This window comes from Nelumbo nucifera, chromosome 4 (assembly GCF_055504915.1).
Source record: "Nelumbo nucifera cultivar China Antique chromosome 4, China Antique-T2T, whole genome shotgun sequence".
Lineage (NCBI taxonomy): Eukaryota > Viridiplantae > Streptophyta > Magnoliopsida > Proteales > Nelumbonaceae > Nelumbo > Nelumbo nucifera.
Window position 1 is genome coordinate 52,611,150 of NC_142652.1, and position 14,625 is coordinate 52,625,774.

General features: G+C 46.8%; 26 non-coding genes and 5 pseudogenes across 26 annotated transcripts; all 31 read right to left on the reverse strand.

The window, feature by feature from the left end:
* Positions 1 to 318: 318 nt before the first annotated feature.
* LOC148797557 (5S ribosomal RNA) lies at positions 319 to 437 on the reverse strand. The gene has a single exon (XR_016070215.1). It is a non-coding gene; the product is annotated as a 5S ribosomal RNA (ribosomal RNA).
* Positions 438 to 792: 355 nt separating this feature from the next.
* LOC148797558 (5S ribosomal RNA) lies at positions 793 to 911 on the reverse strand (annotated as a pseudogene).
* Positions 912 to 1,266: 355 nt separating this feature from the next.
* LOC148797559 (5S ribosomal RNA) lies at positions 1,267 to 1,385 on the reverse strand. Its single transcript, XR_016071963.1, has one exon. It is a non-coding gene; the product is annotated as a 5S ribosomal RNA (ribosomal RNA).
* A 353-nt stretch (positions 1,386 to 1,738) lies between these two features.
* Positions 1,739 to 1,857, reverse strand: LOC148797560 (5S ribosomal RNA). The gene has a single exon (XR_016072283.1). It is a non-coding gene; the product is annotated as a 5S ribosomal RNA (ribosomal RNA).
* Positions 1,858 to 2,212: 355 nt separating this feature from the next.
* On the reverse strand, positions 2,213 to 2,331 carry LOC148797561 (5S ribosomal RNA). Its single transcript, XR_016074156.1, has one exon. It is a non-coding gene; the product is annotated as a 5S ribosomal RNA (ribosomal RNA).
* Positions 2,332 to 2,686: 355 nt separating this feature from the next.
* Positions 2,687 to 2,805, reverse strand: LOC148797562 (5S ribosomal RNA). The gene has a single exon (XR_016073598.1). It is a non-coding gene; the product is annotated as a 5S ribosomal RNA (ribosomal RNA).
* Positions 2,806 to 3,159: 354 nt separating this feature from the next.
* LOC148797563 (5S ribosomal RNA) lies at positions 3,160 to 3,278 on the reverse strand. Its single transcript, XR_016072702.1, has one exon. It is a non-coding gene; the product is annotated as a 5S ribosomal RNA (ribosomal RNA).
* Positions 3,279 to 3,632: 354 nt separating this feature from the next.
* Positions 3,633 to 3,751, reverse strand: LOC148797564 (5S ribosomal RNA). Its single transcript, XR_016072141.1, has one exon. It is a non-coding gene; the product is annotated as a 5S ribosomal RNA (ribosomal RNA).
* Positions 3,752 to 4,106: 355 nt separating this feature from the next.
* On the reverse strand, positions 4,107 to 4,225 carry LOC148797565 (5S ribosomal RNA). The gene has a single exon (XR_016074157.1). It is a non-coding gene; the product is annotated as a 5S ribosomal RNA (ribosomal RNA).
* Positions 4,226 to 4,579: 354 nt separating this feature from the next.
* Positions 4,580 to 4,698, reverse strand: LOC148797566 (5S ribosomal RNA). Its single transcript, XR_016075527.1, has one exon. It is a non-coding gene; the product is annotated as a 5S ribosomal RNA (ribosomal RNA).
* A 354-nt stretch (positions 4,699 to 5,052) lies between these two features.
* On the reverse strand, positions 5,053 to 5,171 carry LOC148797567 (5S ribosomal RNA). Its single transcript, XR_016074635.1, has one exon. It is a non-coding gene; the product is annotated as a 5S ribosomal RNA (ribosomal RNA).
* A 356-nt stretch (positions 5,172 to 5,527) lies between these two features.
* On the reverse strand, positions 5,528 to 5,646 carry LOC148797568 (5S ribosomal RNA). The gene has a single exon (XR_016074158.1). It is a non-coding gene; the product is annotated as a 5S ribosomal RNA (ribosomal RNA).
* Positions 5,647 to 6,000: 354 nt separating this feature from the next.
* LOC148797569 (5S ribosomal RNA) lies at positions 6,001 to 6,119 on the reverse strand. Its single transcript, XR_016070867.1, has one exon. It is a non-coding gene; the product is annotated as a 5S ribosomal RNA (ribosomal RNA).
* A 354-nt stretch (positions 6,120 to 6,473) lies between these two features.
* On the reverse strand, positions 6,474 to 6,592 carry LOC148797570 (5S ribosomal RNA). The gene has a single exon (XR_016075445.1). It is a non-coding gene; the product is annotated as a 5S ribosomal RNA (ribosomal RNA).
* Positions 6,593 to 6,947: 355 nt separating this feature from the next.
* Positions 6,948 to 7,066, reverse strand: LOC148797571 (5S ribosomal RNA). Its single transcript, XR_016074159.1, has one exon. It is a non-coding gene; the product is annotated as a 5S ribosomal RNA (ribosomal RNA).
* Positions 7,067 to 7,385: 319 nt separating this feature from the next.
* On the reverse strand, positions 7,386 to 7,504 carry LOC148797572 (5S ribosomal RNA). The gene has a single exon (XR_016070596.1). It is a non-coding gene; the product is annotated as a 5S ribosomal RNA (ribosomal RNA).
* A 355-nt stretch (positions 7,505 to 7,859) lies between these two features.
* LOC148797573 (5S ribosomal RNA) lies at positions 7,860 to 7,978 on the reverse strand. The gene has a single exon (XR_016069199.1). It is a non-coding gene; the product is annotated as a 5S ribosomal RNA (ribosomal RNA).
* A 355-nt stretch (positions 7,979 to 8,333) lies between these two features.
* LOC148797574 (5S ribosomal RNA) lies at positions 8,334 to 8,452 on the reverse strand (annotated as a pseudogene).
* Positions 8,453 to 8,807: 355 nt separating this feature from the next.
* LOC148797575 (5S ribosomal RNA) lies at positions 8,808 to 8,926 on the reverse strand. The gene has a single exon (XR_016070216.1). It is a non-coding gene; the product is annotated as a 5S ribosomal RNA (ribosomal RNA).
* A 355-nt stretch (positions 8,927 to 9,281) lies between these two features.
* On the reverse strand, positions 9,282 to 9,400 carry LOC148797576 (5S ribosomal RNA; annotated as a pseudogene).
* Positions 9,401 to 9,753: 353 nt separating this feature from the next.
* Positions 9,754 to 9,872, reverse strand: LOC148797577 (5S ribosomal RNA). The gene has a single exon (XR_016071430.1). It is a non-coding gene; the product is annotated as a 5S ribosomal RNA (ribosomal RNA).
* A 355-nt stretch (positions 9,873 to 10,227) lies between these two features.
* Positions 10,228 to 10,346, reverse strand: LOC148797578 (5S ribosomal RNA). Its single transcript, XR_016074160.1, has one exon. It is a non-coding gene; the product is annotated as a 5S ribosomal RNA (ribosomal RNA).
* Positions 10,347 to 10,701: 355 nt separating this feature from the next.
* Positions 10,702 to 10,820, reverse strand: LOC148797579 (5S ribosomal RNA). The gene has a single exon (XR_016069156.1). It is a non-coding gene; the product is annotated as a 5S ribosomal RNA (ribosomal RNA).
* A 354-nt stretch (positions 10,821 to 11,174) lies between these two features.
* Positions 11,175 to 11,293, reverse strand: LOC148797580 (5S ribosomal RNA). The gene has a single exon (XR_016074646.1). It is a non-coding gene; the product is annotated as a 5S ribosomal RNA (ribosomal RNA).
* Positions 11,294 to 11,647: 354 nt separating this feature from the next.
* Positions 11,648 to 11,766, reverse strand: LOC148797581 (5S ribosomal RNA). Its single transcript, XR_016074780.1, has one exon. It is a non-coding gene; the product is annotated as a 5S ribosomal RNA (ribosomal RNA).
* Positions 11,767 to 12,121: 355 nt separating this feature from the next.
* On the reverse strand, positions 12,122 to 12,240 carry LOC148797582 (5S ribosomal RNA; annotated as a pseudogene).
* Positions 12,241 to 12,594: 354 nt separating this feature from the next.
* On the reverse strand, positions 12,595 to 12,713 carry LOC148797583 (5S ribosomal RNA). Its single transcript, XR_016074658.1, has one exon. It is a non-coding gene; the product is annotated as a 5S ribosomal RNA (ribosomal RNA).
* Positions 12,714 to 13,068: 355 nt separating this feature from the next.
* Positions 13,069 to 13,187, reverse strand: LOC148797584 (5S ribosomal RNA). The gene has a single exon (XR_016069200.1). It is a non-coding gene; the product is annotated as a 5S ribosomal RNA (ribosomal RNA).
* Positions 13,188 to 13,542: 355 nt separating this feature from the next.
* Positions 13,543 to 13,661, reverse strand: LOC148797585 (5S ribosomal RNA; annotated as a pseudogene).
* Positions 13,662 to 14,015: 354 nt separating this feature from the next.
* LOC148797586 (5S ribosomal RNA) lies at positions 14,016 to 14,134 on the reverse strand. Its single transcript, XR_016072289.1, has one exon. It is a non-coding gene; the product is annotated as a 5S ribosomal RNA (ribosomal RNA).
* Positions 14,135 to 14,489: 355 nt separating this feature from the next.
* Positions 14,490 to 14,608, reverse strand: LOC148797587 (5S ribosomal RNA). The gene has a single exon (XR_016070217.1). It is a non-coding gene; the product is annotated as a 5S ribosomal RNA (ribosomal RNA).
* Between the last annotated feature and the right edge of the window lie 17 nt (positions 14,609 to 14,625).

The following is a 14,625-nucleotide window of genomic DNA, read 5'->3' on the forward strand; positions in this document are numbered from 1 at the left end:
TGCTCCCCTCCATTAATTGTTTTAGACTTGAAAAAAACTGTGTATGCAGCCTTCCTCCCTTGGTAACCGTGCACAAGCTCTTACGTGAGCAGAGTGTTTGCTTTTTAGATCTGCCGCACCCCCGGATAGATGCAATACTATCGCGGGGCCCACAATGCACGACGAATGCCAAAAGCCTGGTTTTTTCACGGTTCCCATTCAGTAATGACAATCGTGCCGCAAATGGTCCTAGTATCCGGCGCGTTGTTTGCGTTTGTCTCGCCGAAACGACAAATGGAATTTGCAAATACGATATCGAAATAAAATATTAATAAAATTGGGGTGCAACACGAGGACTTCCCAGGAGGTCACCCATCCTAGGACTACTCCCGCCCATGCACACTTAACTTCGGAGTTCTGATGGGATCCGATGCATTAGTGCTAGTATGATCGCACCCGCTTAATTCATGCTCGCTTAGATCTTTATGCACTATCTTGCTCCCCTCCATTAATTGTTTTAGACTTGAAAAAACTGTGTATGCAGCCTTCCTCCCTTGGTAACCGTGCACAAGCTCCTACGTGAGCAGAGTGTTTGCTTTTCAGATCTGCCGCACCCCCGGATAGATGCAATACTATCGCGGGGCCCACAATGCACGACGAATGCCAAAAGCCCGGTTTTTGCACGGTTCCCATTCAGTAATGACGATCGTGCCGCAAATGGTCCGAGTATCCGGCGCGTTGTTTGAGTTTGTCTTGCCGAAACGACAAATGGAATTTGCAAATACGATATCGAAATAAAATATTAATAAAATTAGGGTGAAACACAAGGACTTCCGAGGAGGTCACCCATCCTAATACTACTCTCGCCCAAGCACACTTAACTTCGGAGTTCTGATGAGATCCGGTGCATTAGTGCTGGTATGATAGCACCCGTTTAATTCATGCTCGCTTAGATCTTTATGCACTATCTTGCTCCCCTCCATTAATTGTTTTAGACTTGAAAAAAACTGTGTATGCAGCCTTCCTCCCTTGGTAACCGTGCACAAGCTCTTACGTGAGCAGAGTGTTTGCTTTTTAGATCTGCCGCACCCCCGGATAGATGCAATACTATCGCGGGGCCCACAATGCACGACGAATGCCAAAAGCCTGGTTTTTTCACGGTTCCCATTCAGTAATGACAATCGTGCCGCAAATGGTCCGAGTATCCGGCGCGTTGTTTGCGTTTGTCTCGCCGAAACGACAAATGGAATTTGCAAATACAAATCAAAATAAAATATTAATAAAATTGGGGTGCAACACGAGGACTTCCAAGGAGGTCACCCATCCTAGTACTACTCTCGCCCAAGCACGCTTAACTTCGGAGTTCTGATGGGATCCGGTGCATTAGTGCTGGTATGATCGCACCCGTTTAATTCATGCTCGCTTAGATCTTTATGCACTATCTTGCTCCCCTCCATTAATTGTTTTAGATTTGAAAAAACTGTGTATGCAGCCTTCCTCCCTTGGTAACCGTGCACAAGCTCCTACGTGAGCGGAGTGTTTGCTTTTCAGATCTGCCGCACCTCCGGATAGATGCAATACTATCGCGGGGCCCACAATGCATGACGAATGCCGAAAGCCCGGTTCTTGCATCGTGGCCATTCAGTAATGACGATCGTGCCGCAAATGGTCCGAGTATCCGACGCATTGTTTCCAGTATCTCCCAGAAACAACAAATGGAATTTGCAAATACAAATCAAAATAAAATATTAATAAAATTGGGGTGCAACACGAGGACTTCCCAGGAGGTCACCCATCCTAGTACTACACTCGCCCAAGCACGCTTAACTTCAGAGTTCTGATGGGATCCGGTGCATTAGTGCTGGTATGATCGCACCCGTTTAATTCATGCTCGCTTAGATCTTTATGCACTATCTTGCTCCCCTCCATTAATTGTTTTAGACTTGAAAAAACTGTGTATGCAGCCTTCCTCCCTTGGTAACCGTGCACAAGCTCTTACGTGAGCAGAGTGTTTGCTTTTTAGATCTGCCGCACCCCCGGATAGATGCAATACTATCGCGGGGCCCACAATGCACGACGAATGCCAAAAGCCCGGTTTTTGCACGGTTCTCATTCAGTAATGACGATTGTGCCGCAAATGGTCCGAGTATCCGGCGCGTTGTTTGCGTTTGTCTCGCCGAAACGACAAATGGAATTTGCAAATACGATATCGAAATAAAATTTTAATAAAATTGGGGTGCAACACGAGGACTTCCCAGGAGGTCACCCATCCTAGGACTACTCCCGCCCATGCACACTTAACTTCGGAGTTCTGATGGGATCCGGTGCATTAGTGCTGGTATGATCGCACCCGTTTAATTCATGCTCGCTTAGATCTTTATGCACTATCTTGCTCCCCTCCATTAATTGTTTTAGACTTGAAAAAACTGTGTATGCAGCCGTCCTCCCTTGGTAACCGTGCACAAGCTCCTACGTGAGCAGAGTGTTTGCTTTTCAGATCTGCCGCACCCCCGGATAGATGCAATACTATCGCGGGGCCCACAATGCACGACGAATGCCAAAAGCCCGGTTTTTGCACGGTTCCCATTCAGTAATGACGATCGTGCCGCAAATGGTCCGAGTATCCGGCGCGTTGTTTGAGTTTGTCTCGCCGAAACGACAAATGGAATTTGCAAATACGATATCGAAATAAAATATTAATAAAATTGGGGTGCAACACGAGGACTTCCCAAGAGGTCACCCATCTTAGGACTACTCCCGCCCAAGCACACTTAACTTCGGAGTTCTGATGGGATCCGGTGCATTAGTGCTGGTATGATCGCACCCGTTTAATTCATGCTCGCTTAGATTTTTATGCACTATCTTGCTCCCCTCCATTAATTGTTTTAGATTTGAAAAAACTGTGTATGCAGCCTTCCTCCCTTGGTAACCGTGCACAAGCTCCTACGTGAGCAGAGTGTTTGCATTTCAGATCTGCCGCACCCCCGGATAGATGCAATACTATCGTGGGGCCCACAATGCATGACGAATGCCGAAAGCCCGGTTCTTGCATCGTTGCCATTCAGTAATGACGATCGTGCCGCAAATGGTCCGAGTATCCGACGCATTGTTTCCAGTTGTCTCCCAGAAACAACAAATGGAATTTGCAAATACAAATCAAAATAAAATATTAATAAAATTGGGGTGCAACACGAGGACTTCCCAGGAGGTCACCCATCCTCGTACTACTCTCGCCCAAGCACGCTTAACTTCGGAGTTCTAATGGGATCCGGTGCATTAGTGCTGGTATGATCGCACCCGTTTAATTCATGCTCGCTTAGATCTTTATGCACTATCTTGCTCCCCTCCATTAATTGTTTTAGACTTGAAAAAACTGTGTATGCAGCCGTCCTCCCTTGGTAACCGTGCACAAGTTCTTACGTGAGCAGAGTGTTTGCTTTTTAGATCTGCCGCACCCCCGGATAGATGCAATACTATCGCGGGGCCCACAATGCATGACGAATGCCGAAAGCCCGGTTCTTGCATCGTTGCCATTCAGTAATGACGATCGTGCCGCAAATGGTCCGAGTATCCGACGCATTGTTTCCAGTTGTCTCCCAGAAACAACAAATGGAATTTGCAAATACAAATCAAAATAAAATATTAATAAAATTGGGGTGCAACACGAGGACTTCCCAGGAGGTCACCCATCCTAGTACTACTCTCGCCCAAGCACGCTTAACTTCGGAGTTCTGTTGGGATCCGGTGCATTAGTGCTGGTATGATCGCACCCGTTTAATTCATGCTCGCTTAGATCTTTATGCACTATCTTGCTCCCCTCCATTAATTGTTTTAGACTTGAAAAAAACTGTGTATGCAGCCTTCCTCCCTTGGTAACCGTGCACAAGCTCTTACGTGAGCAGAGTGTTTGCTTTTTAGATCTGCCGCACCCCCGGATAGATGCAATACTATCGCGGGGACCACAATGCACGACGAATGCCAAAAGCCCGGTTTTTTCACGGTTCCCATTCAGTAATGACAATCGTGCCGCAAATGGTCCGAGTATCCGGCGCGTTGTTTGCGTTTGTCTCGCCGAAACGACAAATGGAATTTGCAAATACGATATCGAATAAAATATTAATAAAATTGGGGTGCAACACGAGGACTTCCCAGGAGGTCACCCATCCTAGGACTACTCCCGCCCATGCACACTTAACTTCGGAGTTCTGATGGGATCCGGTGCATTAGTGCTGGTATGATCGCACCCGTTTAATTCATGCTCGCTTAGATCTTTATGCACTATCTTGCTCCCCTCCATTAATTGTTTTAGATTTGAAAAAACTGTGTATGCAGCCTTCCTCCCTTGCTAACCGTGCACAAGCTCCTACGTGAACAGAGTGTTTGCATTTCAGATCTGCCGCACCCCCGGATAGATGCCATACTATCGCGGGGCCCACAATGCATGACGAATGCCGAAAGCCCGGTTCTTGCATCGTTGCCATTCAGTAATGACGATCGTGCCGCAAATGGTCCGAGTATCCGACGCATTGTTTCCAGTTGTCTCCCATAAACAACAAATGGAATTTGCAAATACAAATCAAAATAAAATATTAATAAAATTGGGGTCCAACACGAGGACTTCCCAGGAGGTCACCCATCCTAGTACTACTCTCGCCCAAGCACGCTTAACTTCGGAGTTCTGATGGGATCCGGTACATTAGTGCTGGTATGATCGCACCCGTTTAATTCATGCTCGCTTAGATCTTTATGCACTATTTTGCTCCCCTCCATTAATTGTTTTAGATTTGAAAAAACTGTGTATGCAGCCTTCCTCCCTTGGTAACCGTGCACAAGTTCCTACGTGAGCAGAGTGTTTGTATTTCAGATCTGCCGCACCCCCGGATAGATGCAATACTATCGCGGGGCCCACAATGCATGACGAATGCCGAAAGCCCGGTTCTTGCATCGTTGCCATTCAGTAATGACGATCGTGCCGCAAATGGTCCGAGTATCCGACGCATTGTTTCCAGTTGTCTCCCAGAAACAACAAATGGAATTTGCAAATACAAATCAAAATAAAATATTAATAAAATTGGGGTGCAACACGAGGACTTCCCAGGAGGTCACCCATCCTAGTACTACTCTCGCCCAAGCACGCTTAACTTCGGAGTTCTGATGGGATCCGGTGCATTAGTGCTGGTATGATCGCACCCGTTTAATTCATGCTCGCTTAGATCTTTATGCACTATCTTGCTCCCCTCCATTAATTGTTTTAGACTTGAAAAAAACTGTGTATGCAGCCTTCCTCCCTTGGTAACCGTGCACAAGCTCTTACGTGAGCAGAGTGTTTGCTTTTTAGATCTGCCGCACCCCCGGATAGATGCAATACTATCGCGGGGCCCACAATGCACGACGAATGCCAAAAGCCCGGTTTTTTCACGGTTCCCATTCAGTAATGACAATCGTGCCGCAAATGGTCCGAGTATCCGGCGCGTTGTTTGCGTTTGTCTCGCCGAAACGACAAATGGAATTTGCAAATACGATATCGAAATAAAATATTAATAAAATTGGGGTGCAACACGAGGACTTCCCAGGAGGTCACCCATCCTAGGACTACTCCCGCCCATGCACACTTAACTTCGGAGTTCTGATGGGATCCGGTGCATTAGTGCTGGTATGATCGCACCCGTTTAATTCATGCTCGCTTAGATCTTTATGCACTATCTTGCTCCCCTCCATTAATTGTTTTAGATTTGAAAAAACTGTGTATGCAGCCTTCCTCCCTTGGTAACCGTGCACAAGCTCCTACGTGAGCAGAGTGTTTGCATTTCAGATCTGCCGCACCCCCGGATAGATGCAATACTATCGCGGGGCCTACAATGCATGACGAATGCCGAAAGCCCGGTTCTTGCATCGTTGCCATTCAGTAATGACGATCGTGCCGCAAATGGTCCGAGTATCCGACGCATTGTTTCCAGTTGTCTCCCAGAAACAACAAATGGAATTTGCAAATACAAATCAAAATAAAATATTAATAAAATTGGGGTGCAACACGAGGACTTCCCAGGAGGTCACCCATCCTAGTACTACTCTCGCCCAAGCACACTTAACTTCGGAGTTCTGATGGGATCCGGTGCATTAGTGCTGGTATGATCGCACCCGTTTAATTCATGCTCGCTTAGATCTTTATGCACTATCTTGCTCCCCTCCATTAATTGTTTTAGACTTGAAAAAACTGTGTATGCAGCCTTCCTCCCTTGGTAACCGTGCACAAGTTCTTACGTGAGCAGAGTGTTTGCTTTTTAGATCTGCCGCACCCCCGGATAGATGCAATACTATCGCGGGGCCCACAATGCATGACGAATGCCGAAAGCCCGGTTCTTGCATCGTTGCCATTCAGTAATGACGATCGTGCCGCAAATGGTCCGAGTATCCGACGCATTGTTTCCAGTTGTCTCCCAGAAACAACAAATGGAATTTGCAAATACAAATCAAAATAAAATATTAATAAAATTGGGGTGCAACAAGAGGACTTCCCAGGAGGTCACCCATCCTAGTACTACTCTCGCCCAAGCACGCTTAACTTCGGAGTTCTGTTGGGATCCGGTGCATTAGTGCTGGTATGATCGCACCCGTTTAATTCATGCTCGCTTAGATCTTTATGCACTATCTTGCTCCCCTCCATTAATTGTTTTAGACTTGAAAAAAACTGTGTATGCAGCCTTCCTCCCTTGGTAACCGTGCACAAGCTCTTACGTGAGCAGAGTGTTTGCTTTTTAGATCTGCCGCACCCCCGGATAGATGCAATACTATCGCGGGGACCACAATGCACGACGAATGCCAAAAGCCCGGTTTTTTCACGGTTCCCATTCAGTAATGACAATCGTGCCGCAAATGGTCCGAGTATCCGGCGCGTTGTTTGCGTTTGTCTCGCCGAAACGACAAATGGAATATGCAAATACGATATCGAATAAAATATTAATAAAATTGGGGTGCAACACGAGGACTTCCCAGGAGGTCACCCATCCTAGGACTACTCCCGCCCATGCACACTTAACTTCGGAGTTCTGATGGGATCCGGTGCATTAGTGCTGGTATGATCGCACCCGTATAATTCATGCTCGCTTAGATCTTTATGCACTATCTTGCTCCCCTCCATTAATTGTTTTAGATTTGAGAAAACTGTGTATGCAGCCTTCCTCCCTTGGTAACCGTGCACAAGCTCCTACGTGAGCAGAGTGTTTGCATTTCAGATCTGCCGCACCCCCGGATAGATGCCATACTATCGCGGGGCCCACAATGCATGACGAATGCCGAAAGCCCGGTTCTTGCATGGTCCGAGTATCCGACGCATTGTTTCCAGTTGTCTCCCAGAAACAACAAATGGAATTTGCAAATACAAATCAAAATAAAAAATTAAAAAAATTGGGGTGCAACACGAGGACTTCCCAGGAGGTCACCCATCCTAGTACTACTCTCGCCCAAGCACGCTTAACTTCGGAGTTCTGATGGGATCCGGTGCATTAGTGCTGGTATGATCACACCCGTTTAATTCATTCTCGCTTAGATCTTTATGCACTATCTTGCTCCCCTCCATTAATTGTTTTAGACTTGAAAAAACTGTGTATGCAGCCTTCCTCCCTTGGTAACCGTGCACAAGCTCTTACGTGAGCAGAGTGTTTGCTTTTTAGATCTGCCGCACCCCCGGATAGATGCAATACTATCGCGGGGCCCACAATGCACGACGAATGCCAAAAGCCCGGTTTTTTCACGGTTCCCATTCAGTAATGACAATCGTGCCGCAAATGGTCCGAGTATCCGGCGCGTTGTTTGCGTTTGTCTCGCCGAAACGACAAATGGAATTTGCAAATACGATATCGAAATAAAATATTAATAAAATTGGGGTGCAACACGAGGACTTCCCAGGAGGTCACCCATCCTAGGACTACTCCCGCCCATGCACACTTAACTTCGGAGTTCTGATGGGATCCGGTGCATTAGTGCTGGTATGAACGCACCCGTTTAATTCATGCTCGCTTAGATCTTTATGCACTATCTTGCTCCCCTCCATTAATTGTTTTAGACTTGAAAAAACTGTGTATGCAGCCTTCCTCCCTTGGTAACCGTGCACAAGCTCCTACGTGAGCAGAGTGTTTGCTTTTCAGATCTGCCGCACCCCCGGATAGATGCAATACTATCGCGGGGCCCACAATGCACGACGAATGCCAAAAGCCCGGTTTTTGCACGGTTCCCATTCAGTAATGACGATCGTGCCGCAAATGGTCCGAGTATCCGGCGCGTTGTTTGAGTTTGTCTCGCCGACACGACAAATGGAATTTGCAAATACGATATCGAAATAAAATATTAATAAAATTGGGGTGAAACACAAGGACTTCCCAGGAGGTCACCCATCCTAGTACTACTCTCGCCCAAGCACGCTTAACTTTGGAGTTCTGATGGGATCCGATGCATTAGTGCTGGTTTGATCGCACCCGTTAAATTCATGCTCGCTTAGATCTTTGTGCACTATCTTGCTCCCCTCCATTAATTGTTTTAGACTTGAAAAAACTGTGTATGCAGCCTTCCTCCCTTGGTAACCGTGCACAAGCTCCTACGTGAGCAGAGTGTTTGCTTTTCAGATCTGTCGCACCCCCGGATAGATGCAATACTATCGCGGGGCCCACAATGCACGACGAATGCCAAAAGCCCGGTTTTTTCACGGTTCCCATTCAGTAATGACAATCGTGCCGCAAATGGTCTGAGTATCCGGCGCGTTGTTTGCGTTTGTCTCGCCGAAACGACAAATGGAATTTGCAAATACGATATCGAAATAAAATATTAATAAAATTGGGGTGCAACACGAGGACTTCCCAGGAGGTCACCCATCCTAGGACTACTCCCGCCCATGCACACTTAACTTCGGAGTTCTGATGGGATCCGATGCATTAGTGCTAGTATGATCGCACCCGTTTAATTCATGCTCGCTTAGATCTTTATGCACTATCTTGCTCCCCTCCATTAATTGTTTTAGATTTGAAAAAACTGTGTATGCAGCCTTCCTCCCTTGGTAATCGTGCACAAGCTCCTACGTGAGCAGAGTGTTTGCTTTTCAGATCTGCCGCACCTCCGGATAGATGCAATACTATCGCGGGGCCCACAATGCACGACGAATGCCAAAAGCCCGGTTTTTGCACGGTTCCCATTCAGTAATGACGATCGTGCCGCAAATGGTCCGAGTATCCGGCGCGTTGTTTGAGTTTGTCTCGCCGAAACGACAAATGGAATTTGCAAATACGATATCGAAATAAAATATTAATAAAATTAGGGTGAAACACAAGGACTTCCGAGGAGGTCACCCATCCTAATACTACTCTCGCCCAAGCACACTTAACTTCGGAGTTCTGATGAGATCCGGTGCATTAGTGCTGGTATGATAGCACCCGTTTAATTCATGCTCGCTTAGATCTTTATGACCTATCTTGCTCCCTTCCATTAATTGTTTTAGATTTGAAAAAAATGTGTATGCAGCCTCTTTCCCTTGGTAACCGTGCACAAGCTCCTACGTGAGCGGAGTGTTTGCTTTTCAGATCTGCCGCACCTCCGGATAGATGCAATACTATCGCGGGGCCCACAATGCATGACGAATGCCGAAAGCCCGGTTCTTGCATCGTGGCCATTCAGTAATGACGATCGTGCCGCAAATGGTCCGAGTATCCGACGCATTGTTTCCAGTATCTCCCAGAAACAACAAATGGAATTTGCAAATACAAATCAAAATAAAATATTAATAAAATTGGGGTGCAACACGAGGACTTCCCAGGAGGTCACCCATCCTAGTACTACTCTCGCCCAAGCACGCTTAACTTCAGAGTTCTGATGGGATCCGGTGCATTAGTGCTGGTATGATCGCACCCGTTTAATTCATGCTCGCTTAGATCTTTATGCACTATCTTGCTCCCCTCCATTAATTGTTTTAGACTTGAAAAAACTGTGTATGCAGCCTTCCTCCCTTGGTAACCGTGCACAAGCTCTTACATGAGCAGAGTGTTTGCTTTTTAGATCTGCCACACCCCCGGATAGATGCAATACTATCGCGGGGCCCACAATGCACGACGAATGCCAAAAGCCCGGTTTTTGCACGGTTCTCATTCAGTAATGACGATTGTGCCGCAAATGGTCCGAGTATCCGGCGCGTTGTTTGCGTTTGTCTCGCCGAAACGACAAATGGAATTTGCAAATACGATATCGAAATAAAATTTTAATAAAATTGGGGTGCAACACGAGGACTTCCCAGGAGGTCACCCATCCTAGGACTACTCCCGCCCATGCACACTTAACTTCGGAGTTCTGATGGGATCCGGTGCATTAGTGCTGGTATGATCGCACCCGTTTAATTCATGCTCGCTTAGATCTTTATGCACTATCTTGCTCCCCTCCATTAATTGTTTTAGACTTGAAAAAACTGTGTATGCAGCCTTCCTCCCTTGGTAACCGTGCACAAGCTCCTACGTGAGCAGAGTGTTTGCTTTTCAGATCTGCCGCACCCCCGGATAGATGCAATACTATCGCAGGGCCCACAATGCACGACGAATGCCAAAAGCCCGGTTTTTGCACGGTTTCCATTCAGTAATGACGATCGTGCCGCAAATGGTCCGAGTATCCGGCGCGTTGTTTGAGTTTGTCTCGCCGAAACGACAAATGGAATTTGCAAATACGATATCGAAATAAAATATTAATAAAATTGGGGTGCAACACGAGGACTTCCCAGGAGGTCACCCATCCTAGGACTACTCCCGCCCATGCACACTTAACTTCGGAGTTCTGATGGGATCCGGTGCATTAGTGCTGGTCTGATCGCACCCGTTTAATTCATGCTCGCTTAGATCTTTATGCACTATCTTGCTCCCCTCCATTAATTGTTTTAGATTTGAAAAAACTGTGTATGCAGCCTTCCTCCCTTGGTAACCGTGCACAAGCTCCTACGTGAGCAGAGTGTTTGCATTTCAGATCTGCCGCACCCCCGGATAGATGCAATACTATCGCGGGGCACACAAGGCATGACGAATGCCGAAAGCCCGGTTCTTGCATCGTTGCCATTCAGTAATGACGATCGTGCCGCAAATGGTCCGAGTATCCGACGCATTGTTTCCAGTTGTCTCCCAGAAACAACAAATGGAATTTGCAAATACAAATCAAAATAAAATATTAATAAAATTGGGGTGCAACACGAGGACTTCCCAGGAGGTCACCCATCCTAGTACTACTCTCGCCCAAGCACGCTTAACTTCGGAGTTCTGATGGGATCCGGTGCATTAGTGCTGGTATGATCGCACCCGTTTAATTCATGCTCGCTTAGATCTTTATGCACTATCTTGCTCCCGTCCATTAATTGTTTTTGACTTGAAAAAACTGTGTATGCAGCCTTCCTCCCTTGGTAACCGTGCACAAGCTCTTACGTGAGCAGAGTGTTTGCTTTTTAGATCTGCCGCACCCCCGGATAGATGCAATACTATCACGGGGCCCACAATGCATGACGAATGCCGGAAGCCCGGTTCTTGCATCGTTGCCATTCAGTAATGACGATCGTGCCGCAAATGGTCCGAGTATCCGACGCAATGTTTCCAGTTGTCTCCCAGAAACAACAAATGGAATTTGCAAATACAAATCAAAATAAAATATTAATAAAATTGCGGTGCAACACGAGGACTTCCCAGGAGGTCACCCATCCTAGTACTACTCTCGCCCAAGCACGCTTAACTTCGGAGTTCTGTTGGGATCCGGTGCATTAGTGCTGGTATGATCGCACCCGTTTAATTCATGCTCGCTTAGATCTTTATGCACTATCTTGCTCCCCTCCATTAATTGTTTTAGACTTGAAAAAAACTGTGTATGCAGCCTTCCACCCTTGGTAACCGTGCACAAGCTCTTACGTGAGCAGAGTGTTTGCTTTTTAGATCTGCCGCACCCCCGGATAGATGCAATACTATCGCGGGGCCCACAATGCACGACGAATGCCTAAAGCCCGGTTTTTTCACGGTTCCCATTCAGTAATGACAATCGTGCCGCAAATGGTCCGAGTATCCGGCGCGTTGTTTGCGTTTGTCTCGCCGAAACGACAAATGGAATTTGCAAATACGATATCGAATAAAATATTAATAAAATTGGGGTGCAACACGAGGACTTCCCAGGAGGTCACCCATCCTAGGACTACTCCCGCCCATGCACACTTAACTTCGTAGTTCTGATAGGATCCGGTGCATTAGTGCTGGTATGATCGCACCCGTTTAATTCATGCTCGCTTAGATCTTTATGCACTATCTTGCTCCCCTCCATTAATTGTTTTAGATTTGAAAAAACTGTGTATGCAGCCTTCCTCCCTTGGTAACCGTGCACAAGCTCCTACGTGAGCAGAGTGTTTGCATTTCAGATCTGCCGCACCCCCGGATAGATGCCATACTATCGCGGGGCCCACAATGCATGACGAATGCCGAAAGCCCGGTTCTTGCATCGTTGCCATTCAGTAATGACGATCCTGCCGCAAATGGTCCGAGTATCCGACGCATTGTTTCCAGTTGTCTCCCAGAAACAACAAATGGAATTTGCAAATACAAATCAAAATAAAATATTAAAAAAATTGGGGTGCAACACGAGGACTTCCCAGGAGGTCACCCATCCTAGTACTACTCTCGCCCAAGCACGCTTAACTTCGGAGTTCTGATGGGATCCGGTGCATTAGTGCTGGTATGATCGCACCCGTTTAATTCATGCTCGCTTAGATCTTTATGCACTATCTTGCTCCCCTCCATTAATTGTTTTAGACTTGAAAAAACTGTGTATGCAGCCTTCCTCCCTTGGTAACCGTGCACAAGCTCTTACGTGAGCAGAGTGTTTGCTTTTTAGATCTGCCGCACCCCCGGATAGATGCAATACTATCGCGGGGCCCACAATGCACGACGAATGCCAAAAGCCCGGTTTTTTCACGGTTCCCATTCAGTAATGACAATCGTGCCGCAAATGGTCCGAGTATCCGGCGCGTTGTTTGCGTTTGTCTCGCCGAAACGACAAATGGAATTTGCAAATACGATATCAAAATAAAATATTAATAAAATTGGGGTGCAACACGAGGACTTCCCAGGAGGTCACCCATCCTAGGACTACTCCCGCCCATGCACACTTAACTTCGGAGTTCTGATGGGATCCGGTGCATTAGTGCTGGTATGAACGCACCCGTTTAATTCATGCTCGCTTAGATCTTTATGCACTATCTTGCTCCCCTCCATTAATTGTTTTAGACTTGAAAAAACTGTGTATGCAGCCTTCCTCCCTTGGTAACCGTGCACAAGCTCCTACGTGAGCAGAGTGTTTGCTTTTCAGATCTGCCGCACCCCCGGATAGATGCAATACTATCGCGGGGCCCACAATGCACGACGAATGCCAAAAGCCCGGTTTTTGCACGGTTCCCATTCAGTAATGACGATCGTGCCGCAAATGGTCCGAGTATCCGGCGCGTTGTTTGAGTTTGTCTCGCCGACACGACAAATGGAATTTGCAAATACGATATCGAAATAAAATATTAATAAAATTGGGGTGAAACACAAGGACTTCCCAGGAGGTCACCCATCCTAATACTACTCTCGCCCAAGCACACTTAACTTCGGAGTTCTGATGGGATCCGGTGCATTTGTGCTGGTATGATCGCACAAGTTTAATTCATGCTCGCTTAGATCTTTATGAACTATCTTGCTCCCTTCCATTAATTGTTTTAGATTTGAAAAAAATGTGTATGCAGCCTTCCTCCCTTGGTAACCGTGCACAAGCTCCTACGTGAGCGGAGTGTTTGCTTTTCAGATCTGCCGCACCTCCGGATATATGCAATACTATCGCGGGGCCCACAATGCACGACGAATGCCGAAAGCCCGGTTCTTGCATCGTTGCCATTCAGTAATGACGATCGTGCCGCAAATGGTCCGAGTATCCGACGCATTGTTTCCAGTTGTCTCCCAGAAACAACAAATGGAATTTGCAAATACAAATCAAAATAAAATATTAATAAAATTGGGGTGCAACACGAGGACTTCCCAGGTGGTCACCCTTCCTAGTACTACTCTCGCCCAAGCACGCTTAACTTCGGAGTTCTGATGAGATCCGGTGCATTAGTGCTGGTATGATCGCACCCGTTTAATTCATGCTCGCTTAGATCTTTGTGCACTGTCTTGCTCCCCTCCATTAATTGTTTTAGACTTGAAAAAACTGTGTATGCAGCCTTCCTCCCATGGTAACCGTGCACAAGCTCCTACGTGAGCAGAGTGTTTGCTTTTCAGATCTGTCGCACCCCCGGATAGATGCAATACTATCGCGGGGCCCACAATGCACGACGAATGCCAAAAGCCCGGTTTTTTCACGGTTCCCATTCAGTAATGACAATCGTGCCGCAAATGGTCTGAGTATCCGGCGCGTTGTTTGCGTTTGTCTCGCCGAAACGACAAATGGAATTTGCAAATACGATATCGAAATAAAATATTAATAAAATTGGGGTGCAACACGAGGACTTCCCAGGAGGTCACCCATCCTAGGACTACTCCCGCCCATGCACACTTAACTTCGGAGTTCTGATGGGATCCGATGCATTAGTGCTAGTATGATCGCACCCGTTTAATTCATGCTCGC